This window comes from Lepisma saccharinum, chromosome 19, assembly GCF_977018435.1.
Source record: "Lepisma saccharinum chromosome 19, izLepSacc3.1, whole genome shotgun sequence".
NCBI classification, from domain to species: domain Eukaryota; kingdom Metazoa; phylum Arthropoda; class Insecta; order Zygentoma; family Lepismatidae; genus Lepisma; species Lepisma saccharinum.
This window is the reverse complement of record NC_139247.1, coordinates 5,736,281-5,755,713: the sequence shown is the minus strand read 5'-3', so window position 1 is coordinate 5,755,713 and position 19,433 is coordinate 5,736,281.

Below are 19,433 nucleotides of genomic sequence, written 5' to 3'. Positions count from 1 at the left end.
ATATCTTCTCAACTTTCTAAACCCAATCCTTAGACTTATTTATGCAGAACCATAATTCCTATTTTCCATATAAGGAAGGGGGAACACTAAAATTTTGTTGAAATTCAGTTGAAATAGCCATCCTTACGAAGGGTTTGTGGTTGCTGTGCATGAACAACATGAGTATGATGATAAAATACAGTTATGTGTCCAGTTTCTTCATTTACTGGGGCTTCAATTCTTGCTGGACAGTTTACACGTTCGATTGCTAGTTGACGAACATACCACTGTTTTATGCATCCATCCTGAAATGTTTTTTGTCCTGATCTGTTGAAATAGTTGGTTCTATTCAGTTCCTGTTTCCACTTCAAAAATTCTACAAGAATTGTACATGCTTGCAGTTGTAAGAAATGTAATCAGTGCATTAAAATCTCATGGTAATAGAAGAACCATCACATCAGATAATAAATACTTGCAGTAGTGGAGTGTCAATAGAGATGGGAGAAGTGTCTATCTGAAACTTTTCATTAGTAAAAGCAAATAAAAAATATATATTGATTTCTTTAAATGCTGTATCTGGCAAAAGGATGAGTGTAGTGCAGTTCATAATCTGACAGTAAAAACAGAACAGTAATCCAAAACAAACCGAACCATACCTCGCCGGAGGCTGCAGCAGGAATGGGATGAGTACTGATGGATGATGTCTGGTTTCTATTTGCTATGCAGAAGTAAACTAGCTGATTGGAAGAATTTATTTAATTACTAGTATCGACACCATCATTCTTGACTGATCCTCTATTGCTTGACCAGAAGTTTTGTGGAATGAACAAATGATGTGATTGATTATTCAGTTTGTGTCCTTGATTTCTTTGTTTTGAGCTTCCTCCATTGTTTGTGAATCCACTAGGTTTGGAAAACAATGTGTATCTTTTCTTGTTAGGCACAGTGCCAATCATTATTAACTTCAGTAGTAAACATGGTATCCCCCAGCTAGCAAAATTTTTCCAAAGCATCCTTCAACAGTCCCATTGTCACCATGTCAAACCATAAGAGCATCTCCCACAGGGTGTTTACCACAATAACGTCCAAAATTCTTGACTTTTTCATGACTTTACATTTTCTTGACCCCCCCTTTTTTTCTTAACATTTATTTAATTGTCCTCTAATTAGGTGTAGTAAAGAAAATATATATTTTTATTCAATGAAAAACCCCTACCGCAAGACCAGTTAAGATGAAAATTGAAGCTCTACTTTAAAAAGAGATTTAGACTTGCTTTAATTATTAATACATGTAAAGCTTAATGCTTCAGACTTCATCCTGGATGGGGAATGACCACATTACTTTAATAGTTTTACAAAACTTCACGCATACAAGAATGTAATTCTTGAGAAACAGAGTGAACAAATCTTTACCACAACTCAATACAATTTATCAAATCCCAGTACAATGTACATTCACTATAATGTAAAAAACATAGCAACAATTCTTGACCACAGGCATAATTTTGTGACTTTTTCTTGACTTTCTTGGCCTACCTGTTAATTGCTTGACTTCCTTGACATTCCTAACTGATAGACACCCTGCCCCAGATAAAATTTTCAACTTCAGGTGCTAGTTTAATGCAAATATTACATCAAACTGCAAGTTACGCCTGCAGGCTTCATTGCCAACAATTTTTTCTGGCCTTCACTACATGCATATTTATCATATTGGCAGGACCTCCCTGATGGTGTAGTGGTAACCATCTTGTAATCAAGGTGTCCCACGTTTGATACCCAGTGGAGGTACATACTGGTTCAAATTTCACATTAAACAGTAGATTGTCGTGATTAGCCTTACTGTGAATAAAGTGGGCTTAAACTCAAACTCTTAGTGGGTATTGTCGATGTTAGATACAAGCCTTTTGATCATATAAGCAAATATCAGGAAGTAGTTTGGCCCCAAGCAATATCATTAGCTCAGGAGCTTGACAGTCAACATGTTAAAGGATCCCACATTCAATTTGCAGTGGAGATACATTACCCAGCAGTTCAGATCCAAATAGGCCTGAAAACAAAAATTTGGAGACCTTGTATTATTCTGTAATACTGTTTACCATCAAATCGAACATGGCTTCATCACGAATATTTGTTTTAATTGTTTTTACTAATATGCATTTTAACTTAGTGGGTCCATACACATGGTTTAAATTCATGTAGCAATAAAACTAATACATTGTGCGAGAGATTTGCATCCATCAAGACTCTTATTCGTTTCTCAGACAGTATATCCACATAAAGTTATTGTGTTAAAATGATAACATAGGTTCCCTTGAGTTTGTTCTGAAGAATAATCCACATTTTTGAGAGATCTTAGGGAGAATTCACACCATTTCGTCATTTCGAAGTGACACCAAACTGACAAGTGATGGGAGACACTTGTAACTTGATGATTTCACCAATCAAATGTGGCCTGCAATGGTGCTATGGCTTGGAAATCTCCCTCAGTCTCATCTTAATGGACTTAATCACAGTACACCCAATCTGATTAATTTATCATTGCACAACAACTATTCCCCCACAGTACCAGCCAATGTTTGCTTCATCTCTACTTGTGGATATTTGCCTTCTGTTATTGAAGGCTTTGTAATTTTTCAAGTGTACGCGAATGTCTATAATCATATACAGGGCCATATCCAGAAATAGAATCTTAGGGGGGGGGGCAGCCAGGGGTGCCCTTCCCAATGGCATGCCCCCCCCCCACATCAAGTATTTAATGACGACAGCGTATCTATTATTAATAATAATAAAATTTACTACATACGAAGTGAATCATGTTTTGCTTAAAATCATGTTTCACACACTAACAAATAGTGTTTAATAGAACGAAGAAGAAAAAACAGTTTTGCGGATAAAGTGAGTATTAGTTTCTCCGTATTTAAATAGTGTTTCTTACTGCCTGGTAGTAATGCAATATATTGTTTTTAGGAATTCACCACTGCATGTATTATTCTGACGGAAAAAAAACTTTACCTACTGTACCAAAACAGTTTCTCACGGTGGAGTTCGACATGGCTGAAGATACGGCTACATTGACAGTATGACTGGCACAGTGTGCACACTTTCCTTTTGGGTATTGTTGATTTATTCATGATTGAACACATCTGCCACTCACATCATAACCTTGACCTGTGATTTTTTTCATGTCAAGACAAAGTTTGTGACATTGTTCAAAAAGAACTGATGTCAGATTTTCAGCTGACATATCACCACCCAGTGTGAAACTTGTAAACTTTTAGTGGATATTATTCTCAGAATCCACAAACCATGCACACAGAAAGAATTCTTCTATACCTGCTACATCGTGTCTCATCAGGAAGTATTATGAATCAACCATAGTATTTTCCAAATTTGGGGGGGATGGAGTTCCAGACACCCTGGATATGCCCCTGATCACATACACACATGTATGCATGAAACAATATTAACTAATAATAAGCATGGTCATTTGAAATGTTGTGTGTTCATTTATAAGAAAGTGATTAGGGTGGAGACACCGGGGCATGAGTTTACAATACCGGACCACTCTCCAATTTCTATAAAATTTCGCCTACTTACTAATTTCGGTGTCCTGATGACGTAACTGTAGTTCATATTTGGCAGTCACTTGTTAATATTGTACATTTACGTCTAGAAATTGTAAAATAACCTTGTGATTTACCACGGTGATTGTCCCTAGACAGCAATTCGGAACTATCTTTCTTTCGCATTTCATTAATGGTGTTCCTTTATGCACAACAATCTTGCTGACGTAAGACGAGGAATACCTAAGAGGTTAGGTTAGGCCTTTTAGGTTAGGTTTCATTAGCATAAATATAAAGAAAAATTAATATTTTAACTACGAGAACTATACCTTGTCGTGCCTGTTGATTTCTTCATGTTGGGAAAATGGCGTCTTCCGTGGAGCTATTGTTCTTATGGTAGGGTTACGTTACATTAGGAAAACATAGTTTATTTAGTTTTTTCCTCGATTTCCATAGTTGACCGCCAATTATTACATGCAGATTCGTGTTTAGTTCACAATTAGTGACTAGGCGACATTTCATAGAAATTGGAGAGTGGTCCAGTATTGTAAACTCGTTCCGGCAAAGGTTATGGTCACCTTAAGACATTTTTGTACTGTAGATGTAATTTTGTATCATAAAAAAATTGATATTGATTTTGGAAGATTTGAAATGTATAGTTTGAAGTTTTGTGAATCTTGTCATATCGTCAAATTTATTCTACACATAATTCCCAAAAGATGAAAACATTTTACATTTTTGATGACATGTTTTCCCACTTTTGGCCACTCTGTATCTAGTTATGGGCATCACTTTCTCCATCTCTAGATTTTAGAAATTTCTTTCATGGGGGAGCTACTTTATCTGTGCCTTCACTGCCCCTGTTGCAGCCTCCCGTTTAGACAGAAATCTGTGAATTTGATCTTGATGTCATAATCCACATTCCTTCCACATCTGCATGAAAGGTCAAAAGCTCACAGGTTTTGGGAAGGAAGGGCTGGAATACATGGTAGGCACTATGATTGAATATTGTGCATTCATTTTGTATGATGTATATATCTGTATCATCAAAATTATTTTAGTAGTGAAGTGTGTAGTAGAGGATGATGTCAGTAGCAGTCAATTAACACCTCAAGAAATGTTTTAGAAGATAGATAGAAAAACTATAGTTTTACAACACACACATTTAATACTGTTAAATTTTGTTAATTTTAAATACATTTAAATTTTGACTGATTTTCATCTTTTTTATATATTTTTTCCTTGCTGTAGAGGATATTGCAACGATAAGATGAAATAGAACTGTCTCACTGCAGTACATGGGCTGCTTTTTTCCTCTAAATAGACGAACAAAATTTATATCCCTTGAAAGTACGTACCTTCTACATTCATTTTCCGGTGGTACTTTTCCGATTACTATTATATTATTGCGCATAAAAAAAGTTTTTCCTGCTACTAAAAGCAATGCATTTCTCCATTTGTTCACGTCCATATTGTTTACACACAGTTGCTGTCATTTGTTTCGGGGTCTTCCTCTCTGCACAAGAGTTTTGCTACCTTGTCTTCCAATGTCAGACGAGGAATGTCTGCAAGGTTAGGCGAGGCCTGTTAGGTTAGGTTCCATTAGCATAAATACAATGAAAAATTATTCTTTGGGCTAAGAGAACTAACCCTAACTACCTAACAACGTAGGGACTTTTTGCTTTCACTAGATTTGTGCAGAAATGTGTGCCACCATGTCACTTTTCCCTTCCAAGAGCGCCCAACCTGGATACGAATTTCTCGTTTCTTTCAAAGAAAATTTTTAGTCCGCACCTTCAAACTTACTTTTCCCGATTACTAACTACAAAATATTACCAAAAAATTATGAACTACGTTCCTCCTAACAGCCCATATTCTGCAGTCTTACCGATCTTCCACTCGTTTCTCATATCCTGTGATATTTTCAGTTTTGGAACGGTCTCACTGCAGAACATGGGCTGCTGCTTTTTTCATCTAAACAGACGAACAAAATTTATATACCCTGAAACATCCATTTTCCGGTGGTACTTTTCCAATTACTATTATATTATTGCGCATAAAAAAAGTTTTTCCTGCTACTAAAAGCAATGCATTTCTCCATTTGTTCGCGTTCATATTGTTTACACACAGTTGCTGTCATTTGTTTCGGGGTCTTCCTCTCCGCACAAGAGTTTTGCTACCTTGTGTTCCAACGTCAGACGAGGAATGCCTGCAAGGTTAGGTTAGGTTCCATTAGCATAAATACAATGAAAAATTATTCTTTGGGCTAAGAGAACTAACCCTAACTACCTAACAACGTAGGCACTTCTTGCTTTCACTAGATTTGTGCAGAAATGTGTGCCACCATGTCACTTTTTCCTTCCAAGAGCACCCAACCTGGATACGAATCTTATTTCTTTCAAAGAAAATTTGGTAAATGTCTGTTATATCGGAGACACATTTCTTCATTTTTACAGAAGAAACTACGGCTAGAATGTACAATATAGAGAAAGTCTCCAATTTCGTTAATTTTCGGTATACTAACTAATTTTGGCCTCCTAATCACTAATCTGTTGTAAAAAACCGGGGGTCACGTCTGGAAATTGTACATTTTGATGAAAAATTGTTCATTAGCACCAAAAACCATCCACAGGTAGCCCCACAAACCATTGACGTTAGCCCCACAAACCATTGACGTTAGCCCCACAAACCCTTGACGTTAGCCCCAAAAACCATCCACGGGTAGCCCCACGAACCATTCACACGAGGTTAGGTTAGGCCTGTTAGGTTAGGTTCCATTAGCACTCATTTCACCCCTAAATTCATCGAATAAATAGGGATCGTACTAGAATTGAACATCATAAATCATTTTCTTGTAAAATAACGGCGTGATTGGACACAATGACAGGATATTACATTTTTGTTCGTAAAACTACGCATATACACCTATATATATAAAAAATTCAATCGGCTTTTTTTCAAATTTTCAGACGTGACCCCCGGTTTCTTTCAACAGATTCGTGATTAGGAGGTCAAAATTAGTTAGTATACCGAAAATTAACAAAATTGGAGACTTTCTCTACATTGTAAATTCGCTCCGAAACTACTTACGGAAATGAGTTTCTGTACCATTTGGAAAGTTCGTGTAGGTATTTTCTCACCGTAGAATGCTGCACAACAAGAAACAAGCACTTTTGATATAATAAACTTTTGTGCAAAGCGACAACATTATGCTGTTGTTTCCATTATGTACCTGCAGATGGCGCGAGCGTCGAAAGTCACGCGGTCTCGCCAGTGTTTCCAAAGGTGCCTTTTTTTATGAGAATTTTTTTAAACTTTGCTTACCTAACCTAACCTTGCCAGAAATGGTATGTGGGGCTATCGTGAATGGTTTTTGGGGCTATCGTGAATGGTTTTTGGGGCTATCCGTCAATGGTTCGTGGGGATATCATGAATGATTTTTGGGGCTATCCAGCAATGGTTTGTGGGGCTATCCGTCAATGGTTTGTGGGGCTATCATGAATGATTTTTGGGGCTATCCAGCAATGGTTTGTGGGGCTATCCGTCAATGGTTTGGATGACATAATGAACACGAAAGTAGGCATTTTTCGGTTAAGAAGGTTGAAACACTGCATACCCACTCCAAATCGACAAAACACAAGAACGACACGCGATGATCCACAGCTGTGCGTGGCATATTGTGTGTTCCGCAACGGAAGAAAGAACCAAAATAATTACTCGTAATGTGAAAAATCGATGTTATTTTTGTGTAAAAACCATAATGGCACCTTCAACCATGTTCCGCAATACATAATTGGTAAGTATGAACCATCCGAAACACAAAATATCCGATTTTAATGTGTCTCCGATATAACAGACATTTACCAAAATTTTTTATTCCGCACCTTCAAACTTACTTTACCCGATTACTAACTACAAAACATTACCAAAAAAAAAACGCGTTCCTCCTAAGCAGTCCATATTCTGCAGTCTTACCCTAACGGTAAATTTCTCGTATGGGACAAACGGCTGAAATTTGCTAGTTCATTTAATTTGAATATTCGTACTTACGTATTCTGCATTGAGAAACATTGCTGAAGGTGGCATTTCGCTTATTTCACGGAAATAAGCTCTATTTGCGACATATAGAGTAAGTTTTCTTCGTTTCTTTTTGCCTTCGGTAACACGCAAAATGGCGGTCACAGTTTCACTACCATACCCGGCATGCAGTGTTTCCACCCCATTACACCCAAAAATACCTACGTAGCCCCACAAACCATTGACGCATAGCCCCACGAACCATTCATACATAGCCCCACGAACCATTTCCGGTAAGGTTAGGTTAGGTAGGGTCACTATAGGTTACAATAGTGAAAAACTGGTTTCGAAAAAAAATATGCGTAGCCCCACACACCATTCTCGCATAGCCCCACGAACCATTGACGCATAGCCCCACGAACCATTGACACATAGCCCCACGAACCATTGACACATAGCCCCACAAACCATTTCGGAAACGTACCTTCTTCAGTTACAAAAACACGTGTTTGGAAACACTGACCGGGATTACGTCATCTGACACAGGCTACATCCACCTGGAAGTAAATGGATGCAAGAGCTTTCGTGCATCGGTCACACATTTATATCGAAAAATAGATGATTTACCGGCAATATTCAATGAACGATGCAAGAAAACACTTCCCCGAACTTCCTGAAGTCTAAAGAAACTGCATTCGGTAAGTAATTTCTCCTGTAAATTTGAAGAAATCCGTTTGTCCCATACGAGAAATTTACCCCTTAGGTAATGCAAGAAAACACTTCCCCGAACTTCCTGAAGTCTAAAGAAACTGCATTCGGTAAGTAATTTCTCCTGTAAATTTGAAGAAATCCGTTTGTCCCATACGAGAAATTTACCCCTTAATTTGTTGTACATTTATGAGCTCATTTGGCATGTGCATTCAATGACCCTTTATATTTATTTGTAGGTTTTTGCACAAATGTCGCGGTGAAAAATTTCCAGAAGCAAATGCGACATCTTTGTCACGAAGTTTGTATGCAAGGAATATAGAAGTATATTAGGAAGAGCATTCCGAGACACGGAGCTCTCCCATTGGCCAGAAGCCGCAACGAGCTCTGACGTGACCAAGGGGATCTGTCAAGGGGCGGGGCTCGCGTAGCAATGGAATCTTACGGGAAATATTTTCATTTTTAATTGTCCATATCGTGGTTCTGTTAACCATTTGAGGCAGAATAATAAGCAAAACGCAAGGAATAAGACCTAGGCAATAATATGAAGAAGTTACAGCACGCAATTACAATAAATGGCGTTATACAAATCAAACAAAAAGTAATCACGACTGTCCTCTTATATCGCCCCTACATTGAAATCTGAAGTTGCGTATGGGTAAATAAATACAATTTTACGTATTAAATATTTCGCTACCACACCAATACTTATTATCCTTCATACCTTCAAATTTTCACAGATGTTTGTTATTAATAATTTGTTCATTATAATTTATATATCTAGTATACATAGGATGTCGCTGTTGTTATATGACGTCGCTTCTCTACGTATTTAGGGTAACCGCAACAATAAAAACGAACGATGAAATGATAAATTTGATGGGAGCGTAGGCTAGATGAGTGTGGCAATCACTGGCGTACGTAGGGGGGGGGGCTTAAGGGGCTGCAGCCCGCCGAAATTCTTAGAAAATCAAAAAATCAAATGAAGACAGTCATGAAGTAAAAAAAAACTTTAAAATGACCCCCAATAACTATTTTTGTGTTTGAATAACTTTTAAAACGAAGGATTAAAATGGTAATTGGAGCTCGTATCTAATGAAAATAGAACAGCGACAACGGGATATCAGCGAAATTGATTTTCGGCGATACATTCTATGAACCAATCTTATTCTGTTCAGTAAAGGTGAGATTCATGGCACTGAACCCGCGTACAATTTGAATTGAATTAACATAATCCTTGAGTGAGGTGGAAATGGGTTTTGGATTTTTTTTTATTTTTTATTTTTTTTTTTGTATATGTGAAAATCTTTAACTAGTGATGCACACATGCTTTCGCTTACATTAAAGTTTACACTATGGTAAAATTGCAGAAATATTCTACCTAAACTGATTTGTGTTTAAAAAACCGTAACATCAAAATATGTTTTTTAGAACTTAATAAATAAATAATAAATGGATAAAATACAATGTCGTGGGAAAGCGTAATCCCTTAATAAATTGAAGGAAACTCGTGCCAGCTCGATGGCGAATCTGGTCAACCGCGTGTTCGACTTTGAATCCCATCACTGAAGTTCCCGACTTGGAGTCACGTCGTGGGCATTGATGTTGTTTGTGTCTGCCCTTTCATCAATTTCATGTGATCAACACTCATCGCCGCGATTAACCAAAAGTGGTAAAAAGCGACGTCAAATAACAAATACATGAACAATAGGCCTGGCCTACGTCTTGGTTTAGCAATGTGATTTGTTAATCACTATACGGTGGAGGCCGAGGCGGAAATAAATATCAGTAAGAATAAAAATTCATTACAACTTACCCTTCCTCGAGACCTATGATTTTGAAGACGATGCTACCCACTGTTGTCTTTTTCTCGCTGCACTTGCTTCCATGGACTTGAGTTTCATTAGTTTATTCAAATGTCGAATTCTAATAAAAGTTCTTGTTCTGACTATAGGGAAATAATATTTTCGTTAACTTCAGGAAATTTTGACTGAAGTACTGTGTTTAGAGTGTTCATAACTTTATGTTGCTTGGAAACAGTTGACCCATGGAAGGATGCAAACACAATCTCAAACCGAATAACTTTTTCCATATCCGAACCACTACGTGCCCCCACCGGATACCGAACCGGAATCCCTCGATTATAAGGCGATGACGCCACCACTACGCCATCGGGGAGGCCCTCAAAATAGAAATAGATGTTGTGCCAGATTCCTTAAAGCCCCAATTGGTACACTCTGCAACAGCACAAGAATGTTTACCTTTGGCACGCTTATTCATTGTACAGACACCGAATAAACGTAATGCGACCTAAAATTACTCGCTTTAATATTCAAGACAAACAGCACAAGCACTTCTGTAAACGAATACCTTATCGCTACAACTGGACCTGCAGATTTTTCTGACATCTGGGAGAAATCTGTGCCTCGAAGTTGGCTTATAACGAACAATGAAAGCCATGTCGCTTTCGGAAACAGGAAGAAATTACTTTCCATTTCAATGTTCCCAACTGCAGGTATGAACCCCCTCGGTGTACGTCAAATCGCCTATCGTATATCCCTTACCTGGAGGAATGGCTAGCGTAACGCTCTATGGACTCAGAAGCGAACCCTGGTTGAGGCATGGTTGAGTATCATTGTGTGTCTTATCTATTTCATCTTTCATTTTCATTTCATTGCCCTAGTTTGCTCTATATGTCAAAAAGCGACGTGAAATAATAAAACAGATTGATTGAATTGGCGTTTTAAGTCCAGTTTATGTACATTGAGGCTAATTGTACCTACAGTTTAAAGTGGGATCCGAACCACAACGTGCTTCCACCGGGTACCGAACCCGGGATCCCTCGATTATAAGGCGATGACGCCAACACAATGCCATTCGGGAGGCCCTCAAAATAGAAATAGATGAGAACGTTAATTGGTTCAGTAACGATCTCGCTATCCAGCGAAGGTTTAAGGCTCGAGTCCCGCCTGGACATTGTGTCCCTTTGCGGGTGTCCATCAATTTCATCTATTCATTACTCATCCTCGCCTTCGAATTAGGTAAAAGTTACAGGAAAGCAACCCAAAAATAATAAAAAAATATTTGCCTCGTAATGACGCAATTTGACAAGGACGACCGCAAGATTTTTTCACAGGAGAGGCAGCAGTGCTCAAAGAGGGAAAGGTTTTGGAATGCTATCTCTCTAGTTAATAAAATCCTCTTAAAGAAAATTCCCCCACTAGGATAAATTGCATAGACATCCTCCACCCACTGCATTTTGTCTATGATTTTGCAATATACTCGTACTTATTATGTTATGCAGCAGTAACTTCAATTAATTCTTGTCAACAATAAGCTCCCCTGCAAAGAAGTTGCTGAAATTCTACTGCTGGAAATTTTTAAAATACTACACTACCTGAATATATGTACAATATATTGACATAATTTGATGCATGTTTCTTCCGTATCAAAAAAAAAAACTACGTGTTAAATAAAAATTAAATAAGAAGGATACTGTTATAGACATTCGTATTATTGAAACTGATGGCAATATTTGCATTCATACGGCTTAGACGTTTATTATTGCGTAACTGTAACTTCATAATAATAATAGTTTTATTCACACGCACACAACACCGAAGTTTTGGAGCTTCCCGTGGATGCAACTCGACAGGACTCATACCACTGCATTTTACATACTAGTGACTAGCGAGGCTCTGGCGTCTGGACTCGTGGCCATTATAATCCTTGGTGGGGCTCGTATTGTGTTGTCCTTACATGTTTATGATTGTCCCTTCATCCGCCTCATCTTATCACGATTCATCCTCATCTTCGCGATTAGCCAGATGTAGCAGATAAACGAAATAATAATAAATCAATATGTGTCCTTCATTTAGAGACGAATTTCTACTGGGTTGATCGCTACTATGAGGATAAATGATGAACTAATGAGTGGAGAATGAGACAAACATTGCTATATGCCTTACTATGGTTCAAACTGGGGCCTCTGGCTTCCTAAAGCGTTATGCTGTCATGGAGACCCGTTATATACATGTAGAGGGACTTACTTAATCCTTTCCGTTCAATCTTACTCTCTCGATCCTGTTGCAGTTATGTCCACGCTATAATTAATTAAGTTAGTAAACTATTTGCATGAAAATATGCGCACGAGACTCTACCCCCACCCCACTCAAGCACACACAGGCATTTAAAATTGTTTCACTTTACGATTTTTCGGGTGTTCTCCATTGTGCTCGTCTCAAGATGAGCCTCTCATCTAATAATTTTTTAACTTCATTGCTGTGTCTCGTAATCAAGGGGTCCCGGGGTCGATACCCGGAGAAGGCACATAGTGGTTCGGATTCCACTTTAACACGTAGGTCCAGTCCCGACTAGCCTTACTGTGCATAAAGTGGACTTAAAACACCAAATCAAACAATCAACCAACCAACCAACTTTATTGCTGCGTGTAGAAGTGTAGACAAATAGTGTTAAAGAACCAAAGACATTGATTCCCTTTTTGCTGAATTCAGCATGAATTTGTTCGTTTGCCATCCTCAGTTAACTTGAGAAGGTACGGGAAAGCAGTGAAGAAGAACTACATGTTATAAACATTGCTTCCCAAGAGTTATAATCGCCTCCATGAGGCGATAAACTTGTATGATTTTACATGTTATTAAGCGGCCCGCAGCTGAGGGATCCCCTTTTTGACGTCACTCTAGCAGAAGACCTTCACGTGCCGCAGTAGCGCGGGAAGCCGGAATAGCACCCCCTGGTTTGTATGTGCGTCTGCTTGTGCCCCTAATGCGCCCTAATCTCTGCTTGTGGCTTTCAGTCGCAATGTTGCTAACTAACAACTCTCATTTTTGTTTAAAGAAAACGGCATATTCGCATACGTCCTTAGCTTCTTTCTAAAGCTATTTATTTTTATGGGTTGGCTACTCTGATTTTGTGAGGCCCCGGAATCTGGATTTCATTATCACTTCCGGTGCGGGTCCTGGGATATGTGGAAAGTGAAATTTCGCAGCCCGAACGTCCCATCCACTACCCTAGTTCATGCACAGCGTCTTTTGAAACTCTTTTTAGAAAAATTTAAACAATACTCATAATTACATACTTAGTATATAGTAATAAGTCATACGTTTTGCTGTCTCTGGTCATAGCCTCCCCAAAGCTAATGGTTTCGCGGTCTCAGCCCCCCAAAGTTGGTGGTATAGAAAATTTTAAATGTGTATTTAAAGTTAAGTTCATATGGCACTATTCAGAGTAAACTTTACAAGAGAAGCAAAATAATACATTAGATCCTCTTAAGCAAAATTATTGGGGGGCTCTGCCCCCACATCTCTAATATTGGGGGGCTCGACCCCCCCCCCAAACCCCATGGAGTCGGCGCCTATGTACCCGGAATTTAGTAGTGTAATCATATTCCTTCAAACCCGTACTTGGTACGAGGCCTATTATTTTTATTAATTTAAGTACAATGGAAAACCTATTTTGACGATGTTTTTGTCGATTTTATACTATTGAAAATTTGTGATTTTTCATCTCGTATTTCGTACGAGTACATATATTTTGGGGGTTCAAAGCAATACTTGGTACGAGGCCTATTATTTTTATTAATTTAAGTACAATGGAAAACCTATTTTGACGATGTTTTTGTCGATTTTATAGTATTGCAACTCTGTTATTTCTTTCATCTCGTATTTCGTAGGAGTGTCATAATTTCTTTCGAATTAAAGTACGTAACACCCACACCCACCCACACCTACACTTACACCCACACAAATTTACTTCCGGTCTACTTCCGGTCTACTTGACAGACACCTGTGGGTTGCAATGTTATGCAACAAGTTATTACGCAATATTATGATGACTCGTATCTAACGTGTTGTTTTCTGATTGGTTGGTTATGACGTAATGGGTGTCTTCTGATTGGCTCACTGTTTCGGATGTTTTCAACGCGGTCCGCGCTTACGTTACTTAAAAGGTTTTCGCATTACTGAACGGGCCAAATGGCCCAGAAGTCGAGCCACAACAACAGGCGGATATCTTTGCCAACCACCTCAGAGGAATCTTCCAACCGAACCCGCCGCCGCCACTTCCCTTCCTACATGAAGTCCAGGCAACAGTGAGAGAAATCCACCACACACCGGTCGCGGGGCTACCGAGACTTACAAACCCCAGAGAAGTGGCAAGTTACATCAAACAGCTACCAACAAACAAATCTCCAGGGCTTGACAGGATACCGCCAATGGCACTCAAACGGGCACCAAGGAAAGCCATCGTACTGCTCACCAGGATCATCAACAGCATAATGATCACTGCAGAGTTCCCTGAGCAGTGGAAGACATCGAGGGTGGTGATGATTCCAAAACCGGGAAAGAACCAGAGGATGCCAACGAGCTACAGACCAATCAGCCTGCTCTCTCACGTAAGCAAGATATGTGAGAGAGTAATCCTACGCCGACTACAAGACCATGTCGAGGCAGCCAACATCTTCCCGGACCACCAATTCGGATTCCGGGCCGGGCACAGCACCACCACCCAGCTGACCCGAGTAGTGGACCACATCACTTCAATGATGAACCGGCGACATCTCATCCTCGGTGTCTTCCTAGACATACAGAGCGCCTTCGATAAGGTGTGGCACGAGGGACTTGTGTACAAACTGCACACCTACCACTTTCCTGAGTGCTACACGAAACTCATCGCAAGCTATCTAACCCAGAGATCCTTCATAGTACACCAAAAGGGAAAATCAGCCGCCCCAGAAACCATCCACGCGGGAGTACCACAAGGATCAGTGCTGGCTCCACTGCTATACGCTGTCTACACGGCAGACATGCCGATAGCACCAAGAATCACCCCGGCAGTATTCGCAGATGATACAGCGTTCTTCGTATCTCATCGAGACCTGTACGAAAACTACATCCGGATGCAAGATCAACTACACCTTCTGGAAACCTGGACCACAAGATGGAGGATCCAACCAAATCCTGGCAAGAGCGTTGCAGTGATCTACAGGGCGAGACGACCGCAGCAGCAAAGACGCCTCACCTTGCTAGGGGAGCACATCCCACACCAAGAGAGTGCAGTATACCTTGGCCTGACCCTGGACCGCAGGATGACCTTCGCCAGGCATGTAGATGACATCTGCCGGCGAGCCGGAGCACGAATCGCGGCGCTGTATCCAATCCTCCGAGCGCTCACATTGTCGATGGAATCGAGACTCCATATCTACAAGGCATGTGTGCGCCCACTACTACTCTACGCCATTCCAGCCTGGCACCAGGTGGCACCAACAACCTTCCAAAAGCTGCAAGTCGTCCAAAACCGGGCCGCAAGACTCGTCGGAGGCCACGACCGAAGGACCAGGATAGTGCAGATTCATGAAGATGGAGATGCTACGGATCCAGACAGGTAAAATTACACTCACCTTCTGGCGCCAATTGGCGACACACCAGAATCCAGCTGTCCGCAGCATAGGCACAACACCCATCCTGCGATGGAAACATAGAACTCCTCGCCCCCACGATCCCAGAAATGAAGCCAGGCTCCAGTAATCTAAGTCCAACACTCACTCCCATACTGCCACCACTATATAGTCTCCATTTAACTCCTGCACTACGTCTCCTCTCCATCTATTTCTCATGTATTTTCCATGTATTTCCCATGTATTTTCCATGTATTTTCCATGTATCTCCCATGTGTTTTCATGTATCACTCCACCTATAGTCATGTATATCGACTTTACTACGTATACTCTACCATGTATCTTCTCCATGTATTTTCTCCATATATCCTGATCAATATACCTTGTACCCTGCATAAGAGCTAACACCAACGCCAACACAACACCTGATGCCGTACTGCCATATCAATCCTCTAAGGAGGAATCACACACGATAGGCTAAACAAAAAACAGCCTCCCGGAGGGGACAATAATCCCCTCCAAAAACCTCACCCGCTCCAGTAAACAAAGGAGCAAAAAATCCATCTCCCACACCCTGTAGCAGTTGCAGGGAGTGACACTACTACAACAAATCCATACAAATCACCATCGTCACACAAATCTCAAACACACAAGTCAAGTCAAGTCCCAAGGGACGAAACTGAAAACAAGAAAACCACAATGAATGATGATGATGACAGATCAGTCAGGATCGTGAGAGTGGTTGAAGAGTACGGATATGTTGTTGCAGTGCTCCTCATATTTTTTTGGTTAAAAATTAAGTATTTAATTTATTTTAAAGCTACATACTATTTATTATTTTAAGTTTAAAAAAGTATATCAAGTGATTTTTTTTATAGTAATTTCGATCAGATTAAGTTTTGATGTGATTAGATGTTAATTGTTGTCTCCGGAAATTCTGTATAAATAACATAGCTGAAAATTTTATCGTAATAGCTACAATTATTTTATTTTGAAGGTGGATCAAGTTATTTTTCACACAGATTGAATTTGTAGGAATTTGTATTTGTATTGAATTTTGTATTTTTCCCGAGAAAATTTATATATAAATACCTGAGCTGAAAAATATTATAATTATAACTATTGTTTTTTTAAGTTACATTCTATCAATTATCGTAAGTTTAAAAGTGTTTTTTCTAGTAAATAGAATCTTATTGAATTTTGAGTTGATTGTGCGTCTTATTGTTATTTACTTAAAGCATATTAAAAAATGTCATCTACCAATTTAATCGAATGTGTTATTTGTGGGAAATTAATCTCCAAAACTAATATTAGCAAGTATAGGGCAAGATGTAGCGTAACAGGTTCAACAATAAATCGTTCGTTACCTACTAAGCCTTGTCCTCAATGCAAAAAAATAATTAGCTTTGCACATTTAAGTAAACACCTGAAAATTTGCAAGGCATCAACCGGACATGGAACATTGAAAAGAAAAATTGATCATCCTGAAGCTGAAGCTTCTACTTCCAAACAAATTAAGATGTCTATTGACCAAAAGCCGATTAGATCTGCATTCAACAACCAACTCCTGGATTTTCTTTTTATTTCGAAACCAGGCTGTGATATTTCTAGTTTCTTGAGTGAAATTAAAACATCTATCAGAAATATTTTGAAAAATAAACTGGAAAACAACTCCATAAAAATATATGTTGATCTAATCTGTAAATATGAGAAAACCAATGGTACACGAAATATTTTTCTTCACAAGAAGAAAACCCAAGTTCTTTATTTGGCAGACATTAATAATTTGAACGTTTTTTATTCTAATCTTACTAGTGAATTGATTAGGAAACACGATGAATTCGAGGCTAATGGATCAGATTGGTCTTTATGTAGAAGTCCTCACAGATTAATCGCTTATGTAAACAAATTTACACCTTTTTTTGCTTCAAGCTATGTTCCACTTCCGGTAGAGATTCAGCATATGAGAGCTGTGCTGAACATTCATAACACTGACAATAAGTGTTTTATCTGGTGTGTTTTGGCAGCGCTTCAGCCGATTCATTGTTCAAATCATCCGGAACAAGTTAGTCATTATAAAAAATATGTAGACGAGATTGAATATGCTATGTTAGGTATCCAGTATCCTGTTGCTTTATCCGATATAACAAAGTTTGAAAACAGGGCACGAAATGAAGAAGGAAAACGATTAGCTATAAATGTATATTCGTATACTTCAGTTAAGCATTTTGTGCATCCTGTTAGGATAACTAATATGTTTGATGACGAAGGCGTGGAAATCAATCTGCTTCTTATTGCTGACGATGATGTTCATCATTACACGATAATTCGTTCACTCTCCCGCTTGGTCAGAAGCCAAACAACCAAGTTTCATGCACACATTGAAGTTTGTCCACGGTGTTTAACCGTATTCGACGATCTTGACCAACGTAATTAACAACATTTCCAAAATCAATAAATTGCCAAACAAAAACTTTCTGAACATAAAGTCTACTGTGGAGTCAACAGACCGGCTCGCATGTTAATGCCCAAAGCAAATGATTTCGAAGAATTTAAAATGTAGAAGGCCTTGTTGGAACATCCGGCCATTATCATCGCAGACTTTGAGGCTTTTCTCAAACCATTGTCTTATTGCGATCTGGACCCCGAATTTTCTTCCACAACACCGTACCAGCTACATGATCCAAATAGTTTTGGATATGTTGTTGTTTGGCAGGATAAGATAGATAAACCATATATATATCGCGGACCGAATGTTATTGAACTCTTTTTTTAAAAAAATGGCGGAGGTGGTTGAGAAAATTGGCAGCCTCTTATGCCAATCGAAACCAATGCTTCCATTATCTAGTGATGAACTTCAATCTTACAATAACATTGAAACGTGTCCGGTGTGTGATCAACATTTTACGGATGAGAATCGGAAAGTATTTCACCATAATCATTTCACCGGAAACTACATTAGTGGAATCTGTAACACCTGCAACCTCAAAATCCAGAAGCCTTAATTCGTAACAATATTTTTTCACAATGGATCTAATTATTACTTCCATTTTTTAATTATGAATCTTAGATACGATACGCAAAAAATATATATTCTTGCTCAGAACGATGAACGTTATATTTCTATAAGTAAGAAAGTTAAAATTCCAGGAACGAATGAAATCATAGAGATGATGTTTCTAGATTCTTTTAGATTCCTATCGGCAAGTCTCGATGCTTTAGCGAGTAAACTTACTGACGAACAATTTAAAATTACAAAAGCTAGTTTTCCCAACATACACGTAGAACTGATTAAACGTAAAGGCATTTATCCTTACGAATATGTAACCGATGAATCTAAATTTGACAATGATACTCTCCCACCTCAAAAAGAATTCTTCAGTCAACTGAAAAAAAATCGGAATTACGAATGAAGAATACGAACATGCGAAATTAATATGGAAGAAATTGAGATGCAACACTCTTGGTGATTATCACGATGCATTTATCAAATTAGACGTAACAATACTTGCTGATGTTTTTTAGGTATTGAGAAAACAGCAAAAATTTGTATAAATTAGATCCAGCATATTTCTACAGTATTCCTCGTTTGGCGTGGTCTGCTATGTTGCTTCAGACCAGGATCAAGTTGTAATTGATATCGGATGTGGACATGTTACTTTTTATAGAAAGGGAGATACGTGGGGGATGGTGCAATGCTCGCAGAGACATGCAAAGGCAAACAACATGCACATGTCTGAGAATCAATACGA